Here is a 21,230-nt window from a genome sequence, read left to right as displayed (position 1 = left end):
TTTAAATTAATTTCTCATATTAAAAAGGAATGCCACACTCTTTTTCTACAGATTTTCTATAGATTTTCAACAGCACTGCAAAGAGGCATTAGTGGCTAAAATATTTATATACTTCTCTTTCTCACTCTATCTCTGCAAATTTATGATTTGGGTCAGTCAGAGAACAAAACAGATATTATGTTGTCTGGGAGCTGTAAGCTCTTTATACTGATCATCAGAAAATATTTCAGTCATGTTAATGCAGGCAGAAACAATGATTAGGCATCCAAAAGTATCTCAATTCACAGAGATAAAAAATACAACTTGTAGTGCAGACCATGAAGAGGAAGGTGGGCACTCCCGCCAGCTACAGAGGAAAAATATTGTCTTTCAGCTGTTCCCACCAAAGCCAGTACGGTCAGCATGAATCACAATCTTGCAAGAAGCAGATGATTTTCCTTTCCTGTGTAGGAGGTAGTAAATCCCACACTGGCCTGCAGGGACTCAGAATTCTCACTTTAAAAAGTGAGTGACAGTAAGTTGCTGTTTTATATACTGTCCTAGACAGACTGCTGGTGCTGAGTCAGTTCTCATAATCTCCTTCCTGTCTTTCTTAACACCAAGCAGTTTGAATAGCTGCTACTTCACTCAAACTGATAAACCAAAGCCTTAAATTTTGTGCCAAAAAATTATTCAATTAAGTAAAAAATAGAATATCTCTCAGCTAGGCAAGTTTGAGACTGTGATTCTTAATATTTCAGGGTTTATAGAGCCGTTGCATACCTTTGATGCCATACTGTGCATTAAAGCAGCAATCATCCCCTGTCAGCTTCATAACATCATATGGAACATTGCTGAAAAGAAGATGTGACAAAAGCACAAATGATTGCACAAACCATAGAGTCATTATGTAGAACTAAGGACTGCATCTAAATTGATGGTTTGCATTTAAAGTATCTTGTGAAGTTTGTACGTATTTTCAGACCAGTCACAAAGCCAAAACAACAACAACAAAAAGGCTGTAAGCACAAAACATCACAGAGATAAATGTAGCAGAACTCCTTTGTTTATTCAAGCTGCATTTCTGCTCTAAACAATATGAAATTTGTCTAGCTTCAATATTCTTGTACATCTAAGCAACACAAGTCTATAGTGTAAAGAGAAATGCTGGTCAAAACACTATGATTTTGTGGGCAGCAACTTAAATATATCAGACTGAAGAGGACTATAACTGCATTTCTGAATCTAGACAAAGCTATTAAAATCCTATTATATTCAAAAAGTGTTTGCAAATATTGCAGCATGAATTCAATGAAGACATTAGTAAGCAACCCTGTAGCAAGTGTTCTCAAAATAAATTACTCAAGGGAGATAATTTATTTATAACATTGAACTTGGCTTTTCTAATTTCGTCACAGTCACTGGTCACTTGTAATCAATACTGTGGAAAACCTGCAGAGAAAACCACTATTCGCAATGTGCCTTGGCCTCTTTTCTACCAAGCAATGCGCCCCTGACAGTGCTCAGCATGGAGCATGGGAAAGCGTGGGCGTGCAATTCTCAGCCCTGAATTAGGAGCTACCGCCAAACTTGGCAGGGACTGGGATCCAGCAGCAGCTGCTTCCCACGAAGGTCAAACAATCCCTCCGTGAGAGGCAAGACAACCTGCTTCTCCAGTCCTGCTGGGTGCTCAGTGAAGCAGCACCTGAGGGATCCCAATGAGCGCACAAAGAAAGCCCCGCATCCCTGGATGGGCAGATGCTGCCCATGCTGGGGCCGGAGCTGTGGTACAGGTCCTGCTGCTCCTCTGAGCAGGCAGCACTCCCGGCATGCCTGAAGAAGCTCAAGGGCTGGTGCCAGACACTCCAGTGGAAATGGACATGTGACTCAGCTGAACAAGCTGAACAGTCAATACCGACTTTCTTGTAGGCAGGGCTGACTCTCACCTGGGGAACAGAGGGTTCCATTCCCACCAGAGCTTTACAAAATCACTCACTCAAATCTTTATTTATTCATCTCTTAACAGTTTCATGCAGTTACAGTAAAAGGTATCAGAGGTGTAAGAGAACAAAATAAGAGCCATTGTAAGGAACTCATTACAATAAAACTGTACAAAGATGAGCCTGCTAATTCTTTAAACATTGAAAACCAGGAAAAAAGTTATTATTCCATGTAAAAAGTTTCCCCACCCATTTGCTTTCACAAGTGCTTCAACACCTTACAGAGTTTCTGCACTGTGCAGTAGCCTCTCAGTGGGTTCATTGGTTGTTCACCGGTTTGCAAAAGCAGGAGTATGGCAACTCAGAGTACAAAAAGGACAATCCTGAGGAAGTTATAAGCTTTTTTACAAAGTAGTCATCCCTTTATCTGTAGCCCGTGTTCTCAGTTTGAGCACTGTATAAGCTCTACTCAACCATAAGCAAGGATTTCTACTTCAAAATAAGACTATGAGAAGGGAGGAGTGTGGCTAGGGTCATGCCTAGCACAGATAGGACCCCCAAGTAAGCATCACTTCAAAGCTTAGTTCTGGGTAAACTTCTTCAAGGTTCCTGCTTGCTTTAAACCAGAATGAACTCCAGGCCCAGAGCAGTTTAATGGTTCTAATATATCTATACCAACTGGTTTAAAATGTTTAGCATTCTGTAGACTTTCACATTAAATTACCATTGTCCACAACAAACTTCTATTCCTGGGGCATTAAAAAAAAATAGCAGATGTATCTGCTCAAGCAGATTGCAATTCCTGTTCTGAAAATATAATTCTCTTTTTATTATTGTTATTATTTAAACAACCTCCATGCATTCTCTAAGAAAAACATACTTAAGTAGTTTCTTTTAAAAAAAGTTAAAGCTTTGATGTGATGGATGCATTGAACATGTCAGGAAGAGTATTATCAAAAGGAGAAGTTTAAAGCCATTCCCTGGGGTATATATGTTTTGATGTCCTACTGTCCTTGTCATACATGAAAGTATTTGGCCTATCTAGAAATTCACTTGAACCAGAAAAACAAATTGTTCAGAGTTAACAGGGAAAAAACCGTCCACATAGAACAAGGGCTGGGACTATGATATCCTCACTATTGCACTTCACTCTGTTTGAAGTAGATTAAGAAAAAACAGTAACAAGTAATTAAATGTGTCCCATTGGGTCTGTACTATTGTCCAAACACTTCTGTAACGAAAAAAACCCCAAACCCACAGCAAATTACTCCGACTCACAGATGTTTTGAATTAGTTTCTTCAGGTGTCTACCTGAAGTTTTATTCATATGGCACAACCTTCCCAGGTGACAGTACGCCTGGAAAACTATTTTCAATGGAACATAAAAGTGGTCTAAGGGAAGGATCAGCCTATATTTCTTTGGTATGAAAATATAGCCTCTAACACATGATTCAGATAATAGAAAAAAAAAGGTTGCACCAAATGCAATGATACTACCTTCCCTAAGCTTATATGATACTATATCAATTCTCTGATGTTAAATAAAATCTATTTGTACTTTAAATAAAATAAAATTTTAAATTATTCTTATGTCTTTGGCTGAGGTGTTTACTCCAAAGACTTCTTATAAAATGCAAGCTGAGAAGTGCTTCTCTCACCTTCGGAGTATTTGTTGAAAACACAGACAGACCAAAAACAAACTTGAGAGCAGCTTCCAGGACAGCTTCTGTGTCGAACAGAGGGTAAGAAGAAGAGTTATTTGCCATATGTTTCTGGAAGTCCTTGTTAAGTTCTTCTTATAGCTAGCAGACAATCCTCCACCGACTTCATCATAAGTTGGGTTACAATTTTATTTAGAAATGACACTTGCTGAGTGCCATAAATTTCTTCAGGAATGAAAAAGCATGAATATTATAGCATAGTGCAGCAAAACTCAGAAACTTAGGGACAAAACTGGCAGCAACTAGATTCATAGCAGGGAGCTAGCAATAAACTTTTCAGAAAAATAGTTTGGCTATGCAAGAGTGAACAGCATTTTTGGCAAACCAGCAATTAGTCAAGGCTAAGAAGTATTACCAGTTCAGTGATTCCAGAATAATTTTCTTAAAATAGCATAACAGCAAAAGGAGATCCAAATTGTCTCTTGGGCTTCAGCAAGCTCTCCAATTTTGTCTTTTGGCAGAATGATGGTACAAGTGAAGCAAACTTGGAACTGAAGTAAATAACGGAGATGCCCCTAGATCTGATACATCACATGTCCAAGGAATGATGAATTACAGCCTTTTGGAAAGGTTCACTTAATGAAAAAAAAGTGACCTTGAACAGTGGTGATGACAATCCACCCAGGATTGACTACTCTGGTCCAACAATGAGAGTCAGTCAGTTGTAACTTTTATCACCCTGAAATTCATGGCTCACTGCTGGGAAGAATTTGAAAGAGACAGACCTGCAAACTTTAAACTAGTTCCAAATCTGTCCCCTGGCTCTGGGTTCCCTGAGCACTTGCGCATTCTCACATGCTAAAACACAATTTCAGAGAAGTGGAACCTGGCTGTTTCAAAGAGCTCTTGCTTTTGGGATAAAAAGCATGAATGAATGCACATAGAAAATTCCACAAGACCATCACAGATGTGTCCTACTTTGTGCAAAATAAACACTGACACCTTAGACAGAGCCTTTCCCACACTGTAAATGTTTTTGTATTATACAGAGTAGTCCTAAAATACAGATTTATTAGCATATGTACAAAACCAACACTCACATAAAAGTAACATTTTAAATGTATGAAATCTTGCCTTAGTAAAGTAATTAATTGTTACTACCATTTTGTGTTTATGTACAGATCACGGTTTAGGCAAAGACTTGGACATGATGTGCATGGCTAAATGTTGAAAATTGTGATAAAATAAGAATGTATTTCTGATGATAAAATGTTCTGACAAAGTATAAAATGCAAATCGTGTGTTATTGCCTTAAATCGTTCCAGTTCATTTACCTTGCTATGAGCATTCATTACAGCTAATTATTGAAACAGATTTTTATTATTCATAATTACTTTTCACATTGTGATAATCATAAATTTTTTAAAATTCTGGTCATCATCTGTCACCATTCATGCTTGTCAGATCTTTTTTTTTTTGTGCAGAAAATTTTGCATACTCGTTATCATTAATACATTTGTAGAATGTTATTATTCAAAACTAGTAAGGATCTTTTAAAGGAAATGCAATACTGTTGCTTAAATACATTCTTTTAGTCCTAATGACAGACAGATGCTGAACCTAACTTAGAAAATGAAATGAAATGCCATTAATTAAAGGTACAGTTTATTCCTTGCACTCACTTTGCCAGGTTCATGAATTCACCTACAGTTAGACAGAAATTATTTCCCTGTTATTATCCAGGCAGCTAGGCATTTTAGAAACCAATTTGTAAAATGAAAAGGTTGAAAACATAAAGCATTCCTTCCCAGCAAAAATGGAGAATGAGAGAAACAGCAAAAAAGACAACTGCTACACAGCTGTAAACAACAAAATGTTCACAGAACCGAGAAATACTGAATAACTTAAGCTCATCAATCTGGTCCCATTTTATGAGGTAGCTGTAGATGTCAGATAGCTGTTTCATCAGACAAAATAAATACAGAGGTTTTACTGTTGAGACTACCACTGTTATGCAGTTTCTCTTGCTTTTCTACTTCTGAATAGACCAAAATACAAAGTGAATATTTCCCTCAGAAGGGACTCTGATTTACTCCTTCCAGAACAGCAGATAATATTGGATAATTTCATAAAATATCCAAAAAAATTTCAGTGACCTGAACTGGCAGATGAAGCAAGTGCACAGAAATAGAAGAAATAAATCCAACTGATGAGAGAGACATCTTGATTCACAGCATCATTCAGTGTCATCAGAACTTTTGAACTTATCTATTCCTAACAATGACACAGTAATAATGGTAGCTTGATAACATACACTATGGTTGATAGAAAAAAAGGAAAAAATATGTTGAATATGAAAACCTAGGTGGATCTTTTGTTAATATTTCTCAGGTCCCTGAAGCTCTATAAATATGGTTACTATTCATTATTACTAGATTAAATGACAGGAAAAAGAAAGCAATTACAAATTTCACTTTTTCCTTCAGCCTCTACATAACATATGATGCCATCACAGTCAGGGTAAATCTTTCAAAATCATTTGGACAGAACACAGTCTGGGAACTTTAAAACAAAATAACTGCACATGTGTTGATAAAACTATTGTACCTCTGACACAAAAAGAAGAAGATAAGGAGGTTACCAGTCATGGTTGACTAAATAAAGCCTTCGACAGAACTTGACATTCGATGATCCAACTTGAAAGGTTATGGAACACATTCCAGGCTGATTAAATGGGTCAGAGCTTTTCCTATGGTCCATAGCCAGCAGGTTAAAGTCAATTGTGTCCCCTCCAATTGGCAAGCGATTAATGGAGATGTCTCCCCCGGGCACTCAATTGAGACCTTTGCTCTTTCTACTAATGATTAACGACCTGGTATTATTTGATGCGGCAATAAAGAATGAGCACATGACTCTTCCTTCACACAGTCTTTTCTAAATCACTTCATTGCAGGTCTCAAACTTCAAGAAAAAATAAAACACAATAAATAGCTGTGCATGATTTTATGAGTTACTAACCAATGAGATCTGTACACTGAGGAATACAAACACAGAATTAAACTACTAATTGCATTAATTTATTTGCTTTACATAGTACAGTTGAGATAATTTTCTGCACTTTTTCCTCATATTTCTAGAAGGACTATATTGGAACATTTATGCAAAAAGAATTAGGAATAGGTGAAAATACTCTTAAAAAATACCCTATTAAAAAAATCTTGGAAAAGTCAAGCTAAATCTCTGTCACTAAATAACTTAAGTCATCTTTAAGGAGAAACTTCATCACTTAATAAAATTGTGGTACACTCAGGACCATTTTTTGAAAATTCACCACCCATGATTTGGACACACTTCAAAAGGTAAAGTGATAAACAGAAAGCTTTCCATTACAGTGAAGAAAGGAGAGCTGGAGACAACGAGATTATATGCTTCAAATGGCAACTAACAGCAGTGTTTCAGGAGAAAGTCAAATATGAATTAAAAGAAGGCAGAAGAATCTCATTCACACAATTATCTGAAGGCAGTTTGTTTAGCTGGTTCTTCACTAATTTTATTCATAGCTAACTGTATCTTAATTTCTCATAATGCCAGTGAAATTTGTCTATTTCTTTACATTTCCTTCAAACTTCTGTATAGTTTTTAAACCCATATACTGGATGAGAAGGAAGAGATTTGGTCTCTTTTTTGTTGGTAGAAATAGAATTTGAATTATCTATTTTAGATATCATGAGATATATTGAAAAAGCTTCAGAAAAAATTAGTCTGAGGTTTAATGCGTGTTCAAAGGACATCAGACTTAACAATGTTCATCAGTCTGGGGAGACATGAGAAGATGAGTTCATGGCTGACCCTGAGCTAATATCCCTACTTTTTTAAGAAGATGAAAAAGAAATCCCCATATATAAAATTTGTGGGAAGCCTCACCAAAGGAAAGAAAAGGGAAAAAGATACATGGAAAAACTGATTGCTGTTTTTTAAACTGAGATGTGAAAAGGAATCCCTTAACTAAGTAAAAAAAAAAAAAAAAATCAAACACTAACATTTTAAAAGATTGGTGAATAGGTCTGCACAGAGATGTGAGCAGTGAATAATTATCAAAATATTATTTTCCTATTGATAAATGTATGGTAAGGCCTCTCAGATTTATCTTGATTGATATCTTTATCAATGAACAATAAAGAGAAACATCACATCACTGTTAATAACGTCTGGAAAAAATAATGAGTGAGAAAATGCAAAGACTGAGGAGACATAGGCACTGTTGCGATTACCAGGCTTACAAGTTCACTGGAAATGTCATATCGCATTTGGAAGGTTTTTTTTCCTAAATGATGTGTCTAGTTACACAAGTAATAACTTGGAAAGGCCCTGCAGTCAGGAGGTTAGATTAGGTGCTGACAGTTGTCCTTTGCAGAATCACAATCAATTAATTTCTTAATCTAATACATTTATTTCTTCTCATTTGTAGAGCTGCAGTTGACAACAAATGAGACATTTTCTCCTTATATTATGACATTACTATGTGGAATGCTGAGAGGATAAGAAACTTGTCATCAGTATGTTAAAGCTCAGATTTTTAATACAGCCATCTGGTAAAATACAAGAAGGTAAAACTGTATTTAATTAAAATTTGTAATGATTAATTTAGTATCATTCATTTTCTCTTCTTAGAAGCCAGAAACAATAGTCAGAAGTGACCTATGGTAGCCCTCTTTGTCACAAGAAGGCAACCTAAATGTCTCAAAGTGCAGTCTGCAGCTGTTGCCCTTTATGTCACCTGGTGCTACCGAGAGGAATCTGACTGTGTCAGCTTTCTGACTGCTTTTTAAGCAGCTGTGAGCTCTCAGATCAGCCTTTAGCCTCCTCAATATCTAGTCTTATCACTACTTAGATATCTGTCAAACTCTAAAGACAATGCTGTCAAATACTGCAATTCATGTACCACTGAAAAAGGGGACTTTTATTCTTTTTCTTGGAACAAAGAAAATAATTAGCTGGCAAATTTCCTATTCTAAGGTGCATGCCAAGACACCATACCTCTCAAGCCTTTTCAAAAATAAAAAAGCATCCCTCCAAAGTTGCCATGGCAAACCTTTCTGATTCCATTCCTTGGAACCATCACGCTGCTCTGAGGAAAATACTTTTCTTGTTTGCTGCTTCCTGGTTTAAATACCCAGTAATTTGGGGATTTATTTAAGCTGTTAGATGTCCATTAGCTGCAAGAGAACAATACAAATGTTATATATACATAAAATATGCATTGAAGATATGAAGATATGAAAGGAAATATTTAATAGACTTTGATGTTCTTTCAGACTTTTAGCAGCTCACTTAAAATTATCTTGACAACCTTTTATGACACATTCTGCTTCAGAATGGTGCAAGTGGGAAAATGTCTGGCAAAAAAGCCCACAATATAATTAAACTTATCCAGTATCCTTTTTTATTGTCAGAGTACTGAATAAATAATGAAAAGGTACATATAGAATATTCTTCAAACAAAGACTATCACTTCACAGGGTGTCTGATATTAACCATCATCTGTCTTAGAAGATCTCTTGAAGGCTAGAAATCCAGGAAATGCCAGCTGACTATTTTAATAAATGGTAGGAAAGGCAAAAACCAAATAACCTAGGGAGTGGCTTATCTCTTTCATCACTGTTGCTGACAGGTATATTATGTGGAACTAAGATAACTTCTTTGAATGGACATTGTTTTATACCTAATATGCATATTCAGCTACGATGAATTGCATAGCATTTTGAGTATCTAGCCATAATGTCTACCTTGAAGGCAAGTCTAAATTATTGTTATTCCAGATCACTCCATGGCTGAACTGTAGGGAAAAGCATGTTATCTAAGACAATGACCCAAAGACTTAAAGTATCATTGTCCAATATCTTAAACCTCTCAGGTAAAGAATTAAAGAGTTGTGAACTGTGTGAGGCACAAATGAACACATGAGACAAACCCTAGTTTTCTGCACTAAGACTGCAATATGAAATGAAGCTAGATGATTACTTATACCAAACATACAGTAACTTTTTTCTCTATAAGTTATTAAATTTTCCTATTTTAAAATATTGTTGTTTCTCATGTGCTGTTGGATCAAGAAGGGTAAAATAACACAGAGCTCTCTTAAAATATCTAATACAGCCTTGAAAGATGATCATTATTAATCTTTAAGATGCTAAATTGTTTGTCTAATAATGCAAACACATGTATTTTTGCCAATACTGCAAGCTATGCACTGCATAAATGAATATCAGTTTTATCTTGCTGTCAGTTTGCGCCCACAATGACCAGGATTTATAGGAGAATTCAATAAAAACACACAAGAAAACACATAGATTGGCAAGTAGAGTGTGCAAGGTGCTGTAGACAAAAGAGACCTCATAATCAAGAAAGCAGGGCTGAAAGAAGGGTATCCCTAAAAGAATGCACTCAAATGAGGGCCTGATGGGGAATGTGCTCACACTTTCCCTGGGAAATCACCATCTGAAGTGCTTGTACAATAATGCACTCACAGAATGGTGAGTGAACAGGAGGAATCAGAGGTCTGCTTGTTCTTGCAGAGCTACAGGCTCATTAGGATCACAGACACAGCTTACACAGCTGGAGTGTGATAAGGATAAACAGGCCAGAATGGCCAGGATGGGCACTTGCCTGTGTGGAGACAATGAGGATCCAGAAAGAATTTAGACTGGAGTTAGGCAGTGGGCCAGCAACAGTGGTGCTGTGATGAGTGCTACTATAAATAAATCAGCTGACTTAATACAAGATAATAGTTCTGACAAACCTTTCCCCATGTATATCTTTAGACCATGTAACTGTTTTGAGTCTCCAATATATTTTCAGAATACTGCTAGGCATTAACACCCTGGAATGGTTCATTTTCTCAAGAAATCCAGTTTTTGTCTGGATAATGAAAAAACCAATTCTTGAAATCTTACTTTTCTTGAGGAACAAAATTCTCATTTCTGAACATGTACCAATAAATCTGAAATAGTCAGAAAACAAAACCAATTTTTGTTGATTGTTGGAGTGGAAAATTAACAAGACAACTTGCAAAGCCACCAAAATGAAAAGCTAAAAGGTACAAGGAGTTACATGCTGAAGATGATTAATTAGAAGTCTATTAAACATGTGCACTGAGAAAGGAAAGCAGGAATTTATTTCTTAGTTTAGGTTAAAAAGCATGAGAAGATTTAATGAATGATGTTTACCCTCAAAGTTAAGCTTATGACCAAATCTGGAGTTTAAGTCCACTTGAACCCACGGAAGTCTTCCTGCCCCCTCTAGAGTAAATGACATGACATGCTGAGATTGAGATTGAGCCTATGTGCAGTGAGAATGTAATTGAATTAACTAACCTTGGATACTCTAGTTTATCTCACCTCTGTGAAGTATTGGAAGAATGCATGATTCTTGACTTGCTGTGCTCCACAATGACACAATGCACCTTCTGGTTTACCTGGCTTTGTTTGCCATTTAACATGCCTTTGCATATCACCTAAGCACAAAACAGACAAAAATATTCATAATTAAGTTAAATTTTGAGCAGTTTTTCTCAACTTGCACTCATTTTAAATTTGCTGCTTCTGTTGCAGATGTGAAGTACCTGTGTCATAATTGTGGGGATGCATTCTCCTCTTCCCACAGGCCACACTGTGATGTGTGAAATATTCTAACAATTATTCTAACAGATTATTCGTTTTTCTCACTATTAATGGCTTGTTTGCCATTATTTGCTTTAAAAAGCAAAAGGAAAAGAAAATAGAACAAAACCTGCAAAGAATTCTAAATGTTAGGAGACAGATGAAAATGAGCAGTATTATATCCAACCATTGACTTCATTGTATATTCCTATATTCTCCCTAGATGTGGCCAGCAATAGCTATACAGCATTTTGCTTTGCACCTGAATTTCCCTTTTTAAGAGCAAACTGGAGATACAGTTTCAGAGATCAAATATTGGTGTCTAACTCACACAGCCAGAGTTCAAGATTTTAGCCTGCTTCTTGAAAGATGTTGCCCCTATACATAAAGAGGCTTCATGTGTGACTTTTGTCCTTCCTGCATAGTATATACAGAGACTAAATACTTGACTCATTTTATGCAGGGAACACAACTTTGCTTGGAAACAGCCTGAAGCAAAATTTGGAGTCTTTTTTATGATTTCAAGGAAGATAAGATGTTTCAAACACTCTGGAGAAACAATCGAGGAAAAAAATGTGACTAAGTGCTTAACCAAGCTAAATGAATAAAAGCAACTGCAAGGTGAGCAGAGCATCCAGAGCATTGCACCTGGAAGGCTGAAGTTATTGCAGTAACCAGTTTTTGACAGTTGAGATTGTGGTCTCCATTCTCTAAGCTGCTGAGCAGGAGACTTTGTTGACTGCCACTTTATTAACAGCCATGATGTCAACTGATCCCCTACCACCTCATTAAATCATCATTAGATAACCAGTGTAGCAGTTCAAACAAAGCCAAGGTGCCTTGAAATATTGTAAAGGAAGGAAACAAGAAAAGACACCTGTTTTCTTCAGCAGAATATTTCATGTAAGAACCTCAGGCATCTGTATCTTGACTTTTACTAAGTTCAATCAAAGATGCTGAGAATTTTTCCTTTTACTGTCCCACATTCTGGCGGGTCCCATCAGGCATTGACATGGCACAGCTCCATCTATCACGTCTGATGGCACGAAACTCTGTGTGACACGATGTAACTGGACAGCGGGTTGACATTGTCAGTGGGCCTGACAGTGTTGCAAATACACTGACAGTCCTTTCAAACCAATGAAAGGTCAACACTAAAATTTTAGTTGAACTTTGAGTTCACATGCTTGTCCAAAGCTACTTAAAAGTCATATAAATGTGATTTTGGTCTTGTTCTCCTCCAGAACACAGGCCAGCAATATTTCATTTAATTTAGTCTTCAAAATAGTCAAATTCTTATGCTGAAGCGATAGAAATAATTTGTAAATAATTTCTGTGAAATAAAAAAAGGTTTGAATCTTCACCTATTTTTTCCTTTCACAAGACATTTTTTCTTCTCTGAGCCACAGCTTGCTGGTACACTCCTCTGCTCTGTCCTCAAGAGTGTAAACCAGCTACTGTGCTCATATCTTTGGGGTCTGCTTAGCTCAGGGATGTGTTTTTCAGACACTGCTACAACCATCAACCTCTCACTGATTCAGAGAAAATTCAAAATCACATTTTTGTGAAACTCAGTAATGACTAATTACCTTAGTCATTGCTAAGTTTCTGATTTAGATTTCCATCCTCTTGACCATTCTAACTTCTATCCCTGCTCTCATTCTACTGCCCCAATGAACTTTAACTCTTTGAAACACAGAGGAGCAGGAATACAACCCAGGATCCAAAATGAGTGGCATATTGTGTAAACATAGAGCATAGAACTGCCTAACAACAAATCTAAATAACTGCATATTTGTAAAGGGTAGCCAGCCGAGTGACCCACAGAGAACACATACAATATAATTCTGGTTCTGCCTACAGCAAAATGTCAGCTGTTCTAATTGTGGCACATCCCAGTAAATATTGAAGGTGAGATGATAAATACAGATCAGCTTGACATCAGCTGTCACAAGGAAAACAAATGAACTCACAGTGAGGGAAAAGCTGGAGAATACCAATAGCACAGACAAATTGAAAGGAAATAACAGATTCGGATCTTGCCTGGCTGTTTTAATTGATAATTAGACAGAAATAGCATGTTTAAAGAAGGACGTATAAGGCATTCAGGAACAACTATAACATAGAAACCTGTCTCTGAAAACAGAGTAAATATACAATAATATCTCTCCAGCATCTAACATCCAACATACGCTTAAATTATATGTAATGTAATTAAAACACATGGCGTCTTCGTTTCCAGCCCCTGCTAGCATTTATAAAGCACCAGTTCTTCAGCCTGTTTCAATAGAGGCTCCTCTGATGTTACCCACTCCTCTCTGTGCACCATATTAGCCTTTCAGTTCTTACAGCAAAACCACTTTTATACCTCTGCTGAGAGCAAATCTGGGCAATTGCTCTGCCTTAAAGTATACTTGGGGGGAAAGAGAAGAGGGAGAGAGAGAAAAGTGTTTCAGAGCCAAATCAGTTCACTGAAAGCTGACTGTGGGTGCACAGACCTTTGTGCCAGCACAGCTAAGAGACTCATTCATCACGGCATGATGAACTAGCAATTGAGAATGTTTCTACCTCTTGTGATTGTTTACAAAACCTTGACAATGGAGGGAAAGAGGCTCAAGTTTGTTATTTTTTAAATCTTTCCCTTACAGATGAGGAGATGCCAGCTAACTCACAGGACAGGGGCTGTTGCAGGAACTGGAAGTGCCAGTGAAGGAGACAGTTTCAAAAGCCAAGGGAATTCTTAAAACAAAAGCTGCTGAAATAATTCCTTGCTGAAAATTGGAATGAGCACTTGTAACTGTGGACCCTTCTCATAGCAGCTGGTCTGGAACCACTTTTCTTACTTTTTATCAAACTTTTCAGGCCATCTTTACCATGTCTTTCCCTCACAATTGCTGAATACTGCCTCAGTCATAAAACAGACACAAAGCAGGTATACTGCACCACTCAAGCTGTGCCTGTTTTCAGTCTGTAGTTTTCAATTTTTCATACAATAAGTGAGTACCCCTTCCTACTGAGATACTTTCAGTTATAAATGCCTCCATTGTAGATGGTGCTCTGGAGGGAACTGGTTCAGATAATGCAATGCTGAAAGGCAGGGGAACATTTTTCCTAATTGGACTCTTGAGTTTGGAAAATCTTTCTTTACTGGCTGGAGGAAATACTTCAGACTCAATGTCAGGACAAGAGATGATATATAAGAAAGGGAGACAGAAGGAATCTAAGGTAGAGACTAATTTATGACTCTTGAATAAATCTTTTTTGATTGATTGCATTCAGTCTGTTTCTGTGCTCAGTTGAAACTCCCTTAAACAGCAATCCTGTATCTTTCATTTGCAAAGAATTTAGAAATATGCTTCTCTCTCTCTCTTATCTTTGGTGTTCAAATGACTGTAAGCATTTTTTCAGTCTAAGAGTACTGGTCCATATTAATTCCTAGTTTAATACTGTGGCTCTGTGCCCAAGATCATTTTGAGCCATTATATATATCATAACAAAAGGAGCACTGTAGAAGGAAAAGAGATTTAAACTGCGTATTGAAGACTTTTAGCAGTAGCAAAGGATAAAAATAGGTGAAAAACAAAAAGAGAGAAAAAAGATCTTAAAACAATGTGAAGAAAACTGCAGTGCAATACCACCCAGCCCCCCCCACCACCCCCCACCGCCCTGAGATTTTAACATTCTGACCAAAGAAAGATGAAGTAGTCCTAATAAGTTAACTTGGAAGAGAGAATGGCAAAAGTAAAGTACACTGACAGAGATTAACTAGTGAATGATCCAGTACAGATAATAAGACATAATATTGACTCTGTGTTTCTTGCATTAAAAGCACGATGGACCACTTGGGTGAGAATATTGTCTGTGTATCAATCAAATCTAAAATTCATGTAGTTCAGTTGTAGAATTATTAATAATTGGAATCACCCTTGTTGTCACATAGGAGAAGTTTTTTTTAACATATATCATGCCTGTAGACATTAAATACAATGCATGTAATGAATTTCTTATTCACTAATTTTATATTAACCATATTCCTCATGTTTTTCATTATAACTTGGTGAAACTTTATGAAAATTAGCATCTTTATTTTCCAGCTAATTATTCACATGCAAATTATGTATTTGCGGCAAGAATAGAGTCTTTTAAAGGTATTAGCTTTACTGTGTCACACAATATTATAATTATTCAGGTTCCATAAACACACAATAGTTAACAGTGCACGTGGCTTTATTATATTTCAGGGACCTTAAAAAGCATGTCGTTCCAACCCCCATCCATGAGCACAAACATCTTTCACTACCCCATGTTGCTCAGGGCTGCATTCAAACTGGTCTTGAACCCCTGCAGGGATGAGTCAGCCACAGCTTCTCTGGGCAGCCTTTTCCAGCACCTCACCACCCTCACAGTAAAGAATTTCTTCCTAATATCTGATGCAAACCTACTTTCTTTGGGTTTAAAGCCATTCCCCCTTGTCTTGTCACTACATGCCTTTGTACGTCCCTGTCCAGTTTTTCCCACTTTGCCACTGACATGGATGTCAAACAGTGCTGGTCCCAGTAATAAGCACAGAGGAACAGTGCTGGTCACTGGTCTTCCCTTGGAGCCTGTGCTGACAGCCACAGGATGTGTGAGTTTGGTCCTTGAGTACGTACCCAGCAGCCAATTCCACGTCCACTGGCTGGTCAATCTATCAAACCCCTGTCTCCTCAGCTTAGAGACAAGGAAGTCATGCAGGACAGTGTCAGATGCTGAGAAAGCAGTGACATATGGGTCACTGTGGATAATTACATCAGCAGAACTGTCAGCAGTCGGCAGCAAAGAAAGCTCTTTACAAGCATAACTTACAAGCATAACCTGAAGAACATCAAGTAGAATCAGGGGAAATTTTGTCCCTGACACAATTTAGCAAACCAGACCACCTTTATGCTTAATTTTGTGGTCCACATTTGAATAAGGATGTGGAAAACTCCAGTGAAAGGTCAGTGAGGAGGAGAGGCCAGGAAAATGAAGAGAAAAAAAGCATTCCATAGCAGGGTTTATGAAGTTAATGTAACATGATAGGAGGCAAAATGGCATTCTAGACTTATTCCTAAAAATACAGAAGGAAAATGTTGAGTATTTAATATTCACAGTGTTAGCTAAATTAGGTTGGTGATAACTTGACCAAAGTTACTGAAGTTTTCTGAGAATTAAATTTCCCTAGTTCTTTGGACACAGACAGACATCAGACAGATATTTCACAGAGATCAATATTTCACAAATATTTAAGACTATAAAAATATGCACATTTTGGACTCTAAGCTGTGGGCAGTCAGAAATGGACTGACACGATCACTCTCTAATGGACAGGAAAATGTACTCAGGAGCTAAGATATGGAGACAACCCATATTTTAATGTGATATGCACCTACTGAGAATGATACCAGGAGAAAAAAAAAAGGGAAAAGGAAAAAAATTTCAAAAAGGAGACAACTAGAAAGAAGAGGAGAAACCAACCACTGCAGAATGTCTGGTTTGGGAATTCTGCTGTGCTCCTGGTGAAATAGTAACCTTATTGACAAGAGATCTAGAAAATTAAAATACACATTAATCCTATCTTTTGCAAAAATATGTGAGTGTCTAGAATGGCAAAATAAAGATGAAATTTAGTATAATGTGTGGTGATAATGTCTCTCACTGCATTTTTTAATTCCTGCAGAAATCATGATAGCACCTAGAAAATCATGGTTCATATTAGTGAATATTTGCAGTAAGTAGACAAGTCTCTAGATCTGACGGGTGAAGTAGGGAAACAGAATGTCAAACAGAGCATAAAAAAATTTATCTAAACGCAGGCTAGAGAATAAAGAACCTAAAATTATAACAAAGGTGAAATTGCATGGCAGTTGTCTAATTCCCTATAATCATGGCAAAACTAAAACAAAACAAAAGGACCATTTTTAGAGGTGCTCTGCCTCCTATTTACTTCAATAGGACACAACTAAGGCAGGCAACATTCCCCCTTCTCTCAGTATTGACCTAGAGTTGTCACTTGTCAGTACTTGTACTGAATAAGTCATTTTTAACGTAAACCCACCTAACAGTGTCCAGAAAATTGGTAAAAATATATTATTCTATACAGTTGACTTGTCACAGTGAAGTGCTACTCCTAGAAATCCAAACTGCAGGCATGCCTCACAACCTCTGGCTTGACTGAGCAGCAGAGCATCTTTAGCATCAATGAGAACAGAGTGGAACTACAGATGCTGAGAGCAAAGGGTTCAAAGCTACATTTTCTTCTTTTTTAAACACATCTTTTGCAAATGTACATCTATCATATGTGCATTTATACATCTTAAACCTGCAGCTGTGGCATAAATGGCCTGTTTCATCTTCTAATTTTGTGCATTTCACAGGCTTCTGGTTAAATTCTCTGTACTGCCATGAGCAATGCAGAGCTTTGTGAGTTTACTAACTGGCAAAGGAGAAATATCAATATACCTTATGAACTTAATCTTTTAGGCCTTGTATCTTTCAAAATCAAAGCTTAGCACTCTAAAAGAGGTATTACAATCGTTAGCAGGGTGCCGCACTGGCTGTTGAAATACGTACACTGATACTGAGCCATCAGTGCAAGTGGAATTTAATATTTTAAAATATTTCTTCCTGACCTTTTCTTTGATCAAATGGCTTAAAATAATCCACATGCATTACTTTACATTCTTTTGGACAATATGATATTTTTGTTTAAAGCACTGTACTCTCTGATGCGACATGAACACTGTAACAAAATTGTTTGCATAGGAATGCTACGAAACAGAAGATGAATTTGGGAAGTTTTATTGTCTTAGACAATCAGTTTTGAGATTCAATGTTATCTCAAGAGAAATTTGAATCAAAAGAACTGCAAGGAAAGGAGTTAGTCCAGCAAAGTCATAACCACACACCAATTCAAGAGATTTGTCTGTTTGCTCTAATGCGGCAACATTGATATAGGTGAAGTTTTTTGAAAGAAAACTCTCTAATGGTGTTTGAAGACCGCATCTACTCACAGAAATAGCACTCATTGGCATTATGTAAGTTCAAATATAAAATTTACTCTGATCAGTCTTCTTGATTTTCCATGAGAGCTGAGTTCAAATTACATTTGAAAATCCCCCACTGAGGCTGGAAACTGCACCATTTTAGTAATGCAAAACAGGCCTGTAGCTGCACTATCTTAGGCTGTGATCCTGTCAGATTTCATAAGGTGAGCAATACCAGGCATTGGAGAGGAGACTTCTTCAAAGCAAAACCAGACAGTACAGGAGGTGGTGCTGGTGACCTAGTAATTGATGTGCTTGCCTCCAAGTCACAGCTGAGCTGAAGATTCCATTGCCCAACGTGGTGCCAGGGGTGCTGTCAAGAATCCTGTCTTTCAGATTCAATGGGAATCAGGATCTGTGGCTAGCCCCCCTCCCTAAAGGTACAGCTTTAAAATATCCGAGGACTGTCAGCAGAGTACAGGAACTAGTTTTTAACATTTTCCACATTAGGGAACTGATTTCATGGGTGGATATTTGTCTATATTTGATGGGACTCCATACATAACGTGCAAGTCTGAAGGCACAGGGATCTTGCAGAAAATGTAGTGTTAGTTTCCTTAAATAGAATAATCTGGTGCTACCAGTAACCGTTCTCTAGTAGAATTACTATATTTCTATTCAAGTTATTCCATTCCATTTCCAATGCCCCTTTGTCTTACTTACATCACACATCTTCAGTCTGATGCCACTTTAAAAGTGGTTTAAACAACTCGTCATTAGGAATTCACTAGCATAGCCATATCCATTCATTGACAGTGCATTCATCTGTTAAAGGCATATGTATATACTGGAAATGTTTTCCTATGTGATCTATCATTGTTTTGTAACTACTGCTAAAGGTAGTTAGCCAGGCAAAGCAATGATGAGTCTGGCTTGCAGAACATTGGTAATAAAGTCTTTCCTTTTCAGCTTCCTAAAGTGCGCTTTTCCTGAACCACAAAGAAGCAGCATGAATGAAATAGTGGTGATAGATGCACTACAATTTCCTCAGGAATTGTCAGACCCCTTTTTTTTCTACTATCCCTTCTTTGCATAAGTGTCCCAACAGTGTATTGAGCAGAAAATTATTCCTACCTAGAGAGCTAGTCCTATTAGATTCCTAAATTGTTTGTTACAACAGTTTGTTTTCTTTCCTCTATCCTCACAAAAGCCTAACAAGCCATGCACTCTAATCACACGGTAATTATAATAGTATATGACTGGAAATGCAGGATGAGTAATGCATCATGTTCTGTGTTAAACAAATATTCTATTGAAAACTAAAAGAAAAATATTATCCTAAATATTAAAAATAAGGAAAATCTTAGGAGGTTAATTTATGGCAGTTTAAGTCTCACCTGCTGTTAGCTGATTCATTCCTGGTTCTTATCTTATGAAAGGCACACACTCTTTTATTCAACAATTTTTAGTCTGACACAGTGATGTTTCTGGTTTCCATGGGCTTTCATTTTATTAGAAACACAAGGAAACAAATGCTGCCTGAATGATAAAGAGATGGAAAAAAATGCCAACAAAGTATTCAATCTGAAAACACGTTTTGTAAATTTCTCCTCTGAATATCAAGATTTGGAACAGGGATGAGTTTTTTATCTTTTGAATTGCTCTTTCAGCATCACTGCTTTTGGACTACACATGGGTAGTACACTACATGTCAGTGTATGTGGCATTCATGGGGTTTTGCTCTTTCTTACAGTCATTCCTTAATTTTCCTTTGTTCTCTCCTCTGTGGCCATTGATGGAACATTGCCTTTGTGTTATACATGATTTCTTAAACTTCAAAAGGAGGACAGATGGAGTAGAAGTAATTTGAAATTAAGTCTTTAACATCTTTAATACTTTCTACCTCTGATTTACAAGTCAAACATATTAATGCTTTCCTTGTGCTATAATTGAGAAATGATCCTCACATCAAAATATGACCTGTCAATAAACTCTCCAGATACTGATAAAAATCTTTTTCTATTCTCCCCATATAAATCCACTAATCTCCACAATTTGGAGGTTAATTCTCATTAAAAAGACAAATAAAACCATGACCAATTTAGGTCCACAGACATTTCAAGAGAAAGTTAACATAACATGAATGAAAGAAAAATTAGGCCTTTCATTTTCAATTACAAACAATTAATTTTTGAATTTCATAGAAAATGTGCCATTTATCCATGATTTTTATTTATCTGTTCATTTTGCTAATACATTAGAGGAGGAAAAATAGGAATTTATTTCCAATAAATCTCTCCATTCAACAAATATTTTGTCTCACTGGTTGACTACTCAGCATGCCTGCCTTTTGTTAACATCATTGACAAAGGAATAGACACACGTCTGGGGTACCCAACTGTGTATTATCTACACTACAAATCACCCGTCCTCACTCGTTAGCTCCTGCATTGAAACACACAAGGGAGCTCAGGTGTTCACGTTACCAAGGCATGAATTCTTAAAACTGTTTTTGCTTAAACTGACTGGTGAACCATCACGGGTGAATGAGAAAGCAAAAATAAGAACTGGTGCATTTGAAACAAAAGTTGACACTTTTATAAAAACAGAGACTGAAAGCCTAGCCACAGTGCTATTGTTCTGTATCTGGAGTTATAGCACAGGCAGAATGTGAGCTGACATCTTCACTCCATTTATGCTTAAGGGCAGAGGACACCCCCTTCTTTTTTTTGATCCCATCATCTTAGGGAAGCTCTGTAGAACTTTGGCTATATCTCTATCTACAATGCATATATGTTTTCATTTTTAGCTATGCTGCATTGAAAATCCATCCTGTAATTCCATTCCCTCCTAAGAGTTAAGGAACACATGAACAAAGCAAAATTTTCTCTTTCAATTCTAACAATGTTTTGTGTGTCTTTTCTGTCTAGTGTATGCAGAAGGCAAATAACAAAATAAGGTTCATGATAATCTTAAAGCCTTGACTTC

At 37.0% G+C, this 21,230-nt stretch overlaps 1 long non-coding RNA gene across 12 annotated transcripts in view; it reads right to left on the bottom strand.

Moving 5' to 3' along the window:
* The window catches only part of LOC148223892 (uncharacterized), a 123,815-nt gene that overhangs the window by 41,507 nt on the left and 61,078 nt on the right, over positions 1-21,230 (bottom strand). For 4 of the 12 annotated variants that reach the window (XR_015803041.1, XR_015803045.1, XR_015803036.1 and 1 more), the window contains 4 exons: positions 10,978-11,093; positions 10,807-10,900; positions 8,618-8,796; positions 3,578-6,541 (listed from right to left, as the gene is read on the bottom strand). This is a non-coding gene — a long non-coding RNA (uncharacterized LOC148223892). Of the gene's footprint in view, positions 1-762; positions 834-3,577; positions 6,542-8,617; positions 8,797-10,806; positions 10,901-10,953; positions 11,094-21,230 lie in introns of all 12 variants that reach the window. The other 8 variants (XR_015803043.1, XR_015803047.1, XR_015803046.1 and 5 more) reach the window with 7 other exon arrangements.

The sequence above is a fragment of the Sturnus vulgaris genome, chromosome 4 (genome assembly GCF_052056855.1).
Source record: "Sturnus vulgaris isolate bStuVul1 chromosome 4, bStuVul1.hap1, whole genome shotgun sequence".
NCBI lineage: Eukaryota > Metazoa > Chordata > Aves > Passeriformes > Sturnidae > Sturnus > Sturnus vulgaris.
Note: the sequence above shows the minus strand (reverse complement) of the source record. Positions and strands in the feature narration are given on the sequence as shown.